The 7,040-nt window shown below is 45.5% G+C and overlaps 1 long non-coding RNA gene across 1 annotated transcript in view; it reads right to left on the minus strand.

The window, feature by feature from the left end:
• LOC117202498 (uncharacterized) overlaps nt 1-6,500 on the minus strand; it is a 42,753-nt gene extending 36,253 nt beyond the window's left edge. The window contains exon 1 of the long non-coding RNA XR_004484925.2: nt 6,355-6,500. This is a non-coding gene — a long non-coding RNA (uncharacterized LOC117202498). The remainder of the gene's footprint in view (nt 1-6,354) is intronic.
• Between the last annotated feature and the right edge of the window lie 540 nt (nt 6,501-7,040).

Here is a 7,040-nt window from a genome sequence, read left to right on the forward strand (position 1 = left end):
TAGCATTATATTGATGGCGTTGAGAACACTGATAGATGTTATAAGGGCATCAAAGGATCCTTCTCCATGCTATTCCTTGGAAGCACTATTAATTTAAAAATAATAAATAATATAATAATGAAACACATTTCATTTTAAATGAAAGAAAATTAAACATTAATTAATAAACTCAAGTGTTTACAGGTTTCTTAAGGGCCAACTCTTACTGCAACTTAATTAGGAAGCTCAGCTGAGAAGCGATTAAACAGGTTGATGGAGCCCCAGTTGATTCAGGGCTGCATAGAGACATAGCCTTATTAGTCTTCTCTGCTTCTATGAAAGCAAAGTAGGTTTGTGTTCCACCTGGGGACTAATCCATTTGTCACTGTGAAATCTCTAAGGACAGGGATGTCCATTTCAAACCTAATTTGCTGCTGCCTTTTCATCTTAGTGGTTTGGGAATGGAGTTTATCTGCCTCGACCCTAGTATATTTTGGTTCCCCCATGCAACTATCTAGTGCCCTCAGTGAAATTTCAGTAGAACATTAACAATTTGTTTTCTCTGATACCAGCTGCATCTGTCAAAGGCTTGGACCCAGGCCCTAAAGAAATGTCACTCTTGCCCCCTTTGTAATGGTTTTATGCAAATAACATCCAAGGCTTAGTTTTGTGATAACAATTTCAAGGAGAAAGATGACTGGAGGAGAGAAGGAAACAGAAGGAAGAGAAAGAGAGAGAATGAGAGGAGAGAGAGAGGGAGGGAGAGAGACAAAGAGGCAGAGAGAGAGAAAGGGAAGCGAGAGAGGAAGGAAGAGGGAAGTGATGAGGAGATGGGATCTTGGAGAGAAAGGAGAGAGGATAGAAGGGAGGTGTGGGGAAGGACCAGTGTGTGGATGTCCAAACAAAAATATACCCAGTCAGGGCTTCCCTGGTGGCACAGTAGTTGAGAGTCCGCCTGCCGATGCAGGGGACACGGGTTCGTGACCCGGTCCGGGAAGATCCCACATGCCGCGGAGCGGCTGGGCCTGTGAGCCATGGCCGCTGAGCCTGCGCGTCCGGAGCCTGTGCTCCGCAACGGGAGAGGCTGCAGCAGTGAGAGGCCCGCGTACAGCAAAAAAAAAAAATATATATATATATATATATATATATATATATATATATATATATATATATATATATAGACACCCAGTCCTACACAACACGGCGGGATGGCGGCGAAGACCAGTTCCTGCTCGGAGCAACTCTCAGCATTGTTGTGATGGGAACAAATGAGACACGGTGTGACAAATGCTGTGGAAAGGGTCCAGTGTTCCTTACACAATATTAGTTGCTCTGGCACAAGCCAGGGGAGAGAAGCCATTCCAGCAAGTCAGGGAGTGGAGGAAGGATTTTCAAAGCGAGGCCAACTTTCCCGTGGGGGCACACAAGCACTTCCCAAGAGCACGTGGGCACCGATCCTCAAACTCCATGCGATAACATTCCCTACTGACCCACCTGAAAGCGCTCTCACTGCCCACCTTTCCCATCTCCCCTTCACAACCGGCCTTTCCCATCTTAGAAGGAGAGGTGAGATCTTCACCCACCCAGAGTCTCCGCACGGTGCTTTGCTTCAGGGCTGGTGGGCCTCCCACAGGTTCAACAAGGGGGCAGGTTGTTACATTGGGGGCTGAGGCGGTGTCCTTTCACTGAGACTTCCCGATCCCCTCCATCCGCTTCATAAAGATGTGCATTTCCGATAAAATGTTGCTTTGATGTTTAATAATTATTTATCCAAATACGTCATTTTGATCACTTGGGTGTTACAAATTCCAAAGATAAATCCAATTCTAAACATAGTTCATAAGTAAAATAATTTACAGGGTAAAAATGTATTGAAATAAGACAAAATCACCAGGGAGAAGAGGAGGGGATCTTTCGAGGAGAAAGGGAAATGATCCATATTCCTAATGTTTAAGAAAAATGTAATATATTTTTTGGAAGGATAGTGGCTATTCAACGACTATGCTATTTAGCTTTAATTAGATACATTTTAAAGGATGATACAGCAGTTTTATGCAAAATATCAACATTTACGCTACTCTGTCATTTACACAACTTTGTCATTTTGTTCTTTGCATTTGACTCTAGGTTTTTCCAGAAGAGCTGTTTGCTAACTAAGAACCCAACTCCTTTGAGCCTCTTCTGTTGTTCTTTGCTTCCATGACTAGACCTGACTTCCTCTTTGGGGCTAATTTTTCACCCCCCAAATCTGCATTTGTATCAATTCATGAGAAAGATACAAAGTGGATGAGAGTGCAGCCCAGATCTTTCTGGCATCCAGAGCCTGAGCAGTGAGTGGACCGAACTCGCTCAACAGCCACAGGGCCTGGGCCCATCCACCAGCTCTACTGTAAGAGAGTGGAACTCATGCCTTGTAAAGCTAGCCGTTGCCGCCTGTCATGGGCTGTGTGGGTGTCCCACTCACGGAACATTTCCTGTGTCCTCCCAGGCTCTTCCCCATCCCGGTGGAGGCCATATAATTGACATTGCACATGAGATGGGGAAGGACGTTGTGGTGTCCCTCTTGGGCAAATATTTTAAGCCATGTCATCTTCCTCTTGCCACAGTGACTGTAGGAGGAAGCGCCAAGATAGAGCCTCTGTGAGCCTGGGTCCCAATACGAAGAGGTCCCAGCTGACCCTGAAGCGACAATGCAGCCTTCGTGAGAAGAAACTGGTTCGTATTTTCAGCCACTGAGATTTTGATCTCGTTTGTTACCGAAGCACAAGCTCACCCAGCCTGTAGAACGAGTCATTTGCAAATAGCCAAAACTTCAAATATTGAATCTGTAAAAATGCAGAATTATTTATATTCAGCTCATTGTTGTAACCACTTCTTTTCCATCTACAAAACTTGCAGCCCTTCATCAAGTGGAATTTTCGCATCCGCTGTTTTGGAATAAATTCCATAAATGGACAAATTTGCATTCTCTCCTCTGATTTGCCTTCATAAAGGACCCAGGGATTCACCACTGTGATGGTTAATCTTATGTGTCAACCCCACTGGGTCATGGGGTGCCCAGATATTTGGTTAAATATTGTTTCTGGGTGTGTCTTTGAGGAAGTTTCCAGATGAGATTCTCACTGAAATGGGTGGACTGAGTAAGGCAGATTGCTTCCCTAACGTGCGTGGGCATCTTCCAATCTGCAGAGGGCCTGAAGAGAACAATAGAGGAAGGGAGAATATGCTCTTCACGCCTGATTGCTTGAATGGGGACATGGATCTTCTCCTGCCCTTGGACTAGGACTTAACCATTGGCTCCCCTGGTTCTCAGGCTTTTGGACTCAGACTGGAACTACGTCACTGGCTCTCCTGGGTCTCCAGCTTACAGATGGAAGATCATGGGACTTCTCAGCCTCCATAATCATGTGAGCCAATTCCTTACAATAAATTTTATAAACACACAAACACGCATACACATCTCCTGTTGGTTGTTTCTCTGCAGAGCCCCGACTAATAAAACCACCCTGTCGGATTTTGCTACTTCCCATAGATTCTTGAGCACTGTGATTACTTCTTTACTCCTGCCTTCTATGACCTTTGTGACATTTCTGGAAAAGCCATTTCCTGCTCTGACCCAGGGTCAGAGGCTCTCGTCAATAAGGAGGCCTGGTGTCCCTCAACATTTGCTATCAAATAAGAATGTAAACATGAAGGTCTTTCTGACAGAAACACCATGTGTAGCTAATGGAGACCAGAGAAAGTGATTTATTAGCCCAGAAAACTCAGGGAAACTGATTAGTGAGTCAAAAGGGCACACTTTTGCTGCTCCACCAAAGCACGTGCAGACGAAGACACCGTCCTACGTGTGCCAGGTCACTTGATGAATGGCCAGCCCTGAACGCTGGTGGGAAGCTTTGCTCCTTTAAGTCAACCAAGCAGCTCATTTACACAATTTTTTAAAATTGTGTAAAATTTTTAAAAATTTTTCCATCTTAAACAGTGATTTTCTGGATTAATGCTGGTAAAGCAACTGAAATTCTCACTTTGCAACTGAAAGAGATTTTTCCCTCCATGCACATAAATGTTTCCCCACCTATCTGAGGTCTTGGCAGATCAGGGATCCAGCATTCTTAAACGCTGAGGGAAGGGGGCTTCCCTGGTGGCCCAGTGGTTGAGAGTCCGCCTGCCGATGCAGGGGACACGGGTTCAAGCCCGGTCCGGGAAGATCCCACATGCCGCGGAGCGGCTGGGCCCGTGAGCCATGGCTGCTGAGCCTGCGCTTCTGGACCCTGTGCTCCGGAACTGGAGAGGCCACAGCAGTGAGAGGCCCGCGTACCGCAAAAAAAAAAAAAAAAAGTTGATGGAAGCCAGAGCACCCAATCCAGCATCGAAGTCCTGAATGACGTCAGCCCCACCTGGGTAACCGGCACTTCACCACATTCCAGTGGCTCTGGCTTGAGTTTTTTCCTCAGTCTCTCCACTGTTGGACTAATTAAAGCCATCCTAAGTTACTTGTATGCTGCCTTAAAGGGACAGAAGGATACCTTCTGGAGGAACGAAGGGAGAGAACTGATAACTTGAGGACTCTTCTTGCAGAACCAGCTGAATCTGAGGCTGAGTAGTAACCAGCTCTCCAGGATGACATCAGAGACCCTCTAGAACCTATTGCCATGTGTCTGCAATCCTACAGTCACTACTCCTTCTGGGCTGAGACACTGGACAACCCTTTTTAGATGCAAACATCATATAACTGGATGATTGTATCAGTCAGGACACTTGGTTGCAGGCAACAGAAAAGCCAAGTTAAATAACTTCAAATTAAAGGAATTTACAACATCAAATAACTAAGAAGCGCAAAGAGTAGTTTCAGGTACAGCTGGATCCGGATGCTCAAATGATGTCCTCAGGTCCTGACTAATGTCTCCTGGTCTCTCACTTCCTCCTTTCCCTCTCAGGTTCATTCTTAGAGAATCTTCTGTCAAGGCTCAGGAAAGACTAAGTCCAGTGGAAATGAATCCCTGCCTCACTCCCACAAGCCACAACAACAGACACATTGCGTCTCATTGGTCCTGTTGGGGCCCAGGGCAGGCTGCCCCCAAATATGCTTCAATGGCATATTGATTGTTTTGACTTGAAGTTACTTGAGAAACAGCTGGTGGAAAAAAATAATATAAAAAAACACAGACCTCCCCACCTTTCTCTCTAAAAGTGGTAAATAAATCTCCCATGTGAAGGTTTCCTCCCTGTACCAGGAGGAGAGACAGCATCCTTATCACCAGAGTCAGGGAACTCCAGGCTAAGGAAGCCGTATAAACTAACTCTATTACTCCTTCATTAGTCTGCTGCCCCAAGCACCAGCCCCTTCGCTAAATCTTCACAAATAATTGTTTCCTTGTCTAAAAATGATTTACAAACAGCCTGCTTTGGTCACTGCAGGGGTCCCACTTGTCTGAGACCTCCGTGTGTAGGAATTACATTGGTTTTCTTCTCCTGTTTATTTGTCTTGTGACAATTTAATTAGACCAGCAACAAGAACTCATGAGGGTGGGGGTACATTTCTCCTTCCCCAACAGTCCTGTTGTCACATGCCCATCCCTGGACCAATCAGAGTCATCAGGAAAGGAAAGCCCTGATGGCCTTAGCCCACCTGACATGAAGGGCTGGTCAAACCATTTGGATGAGAGTCAGGGAATGGTTTCCCAGGGAAATTGGGATTTGGATAGCAAAAGGTGATACAGTGGATTCTGGGCAGCCAAAAAAATACTGTACATTACAAAAATCGTATTCATTAAAGAGATTTATAAACTGAAGTGGGACGCACAGAAACAAAGTTTCCCTACCCTTCTATCTGAAGGGAAACCCATGAGCCTATTTACCTGGGTTGACGTCTCATAATAGGTACCTGTGACCTTGGAAAGAGAAATCTCCTTAGTATTGGGACACAGAGAAGGAAATTTGGCCCATAGAAAGGAATGAAAAAGTCCTAGGTGGAGTAGGAACCAAGACAGCAAGGTGCTAGGGAATGGTGGCAACCAGCAGGATGGAGGGAGATATCTAGACGGGATCATCAATATAAATAACAACATAACAGTGATGAAAGCTACCACTGATACAGGGCTTACTGCATGCCGCTACCCCAATCACTCTGCATGCATTAACACATTCACGTCTCACAACAATTTTACGAGGGTCATATTATCTTTATTTCCATTTTACAGTTAAGACAATGGGGGCACAGAGTAAATTGCCCCAAGTCACAGCTAGTGGTGGAGATAATGAGATTTGAACCCAGGCAGTCTGTCCCAAGTTCACTCGCCCAGAAAAGAGAGTGAGGAAATCACCCAGAACCAGAGAACCAAGATGGTGCTGCTGGAAGGGAATGCTGAAACTTACTAGATTCTGAAGTCAATTCAAAGAGATTCACTTTTCGCTGGTGCCTTGGAGCTATCTCTAACTGTGTTCACTCCATTCCCAGGTTCCAGATGGCAAGGTGGCTGCGGCACCTCCAGCTTCATCCTCCATGTTCAACCCAGCAGGAAAGAGCCGGGAGCTTCCAGGCAAGTCCTGAGACTCATGCTGTCATGTGCTCACCCCGATGAATCACTGTTGCTGGGAGCACCACATGCTGATTGGGTCAGCTCTAGAAATGCTACATGCTGATTGGGTCAGCTCTAGAAATGCTACATGCTGATTGGGTCAGCTCTAGAAATGCTACATGCTGATTGGGTCAGCTCTGGGTCTTGGGCTTGCCTTCTGACGCCCAGATGCTATGGATTGAAGGTGGGGAAGGAAGGAAAATGGGGGAGGGGGTTGAGAGTGCTCTGTTTCCAAAATAAAGTGATAGAGGTGGGGGGTATTAAAGACAACTATTCACAATACCCAGGCAACTACGTGAGAAAAGTTCATTTTTTTTCTTATATAACTTGGAAGCAATCAAAATGCATGTAACCCACAGTGACCTCTGCCAGAGTGTCATCTGTGTCCTTCAGATTCATCTGTTTGTCTTTGGAAAATGGATTTGAAATCACTGACCTATTGTTTATGGGGTCTCTTGATTCACTGGATGTATGAGCTCACCA

The sequence above is a fragment of the Orcinus orca genome, chromosome 16 (genome assembly GCF_937001465.1).
Source record: "Orcinus orca chromosome 16, mOrcOrc1.1, whole genome shotgun sequence".
NCBI classification, from domain to species: domain Eukaryota; kingdom Metazoa; phylum Chordata; class Mammalia; order Artiodactyla; family Delphinidae; genus Orcinus; species Orcinus orca.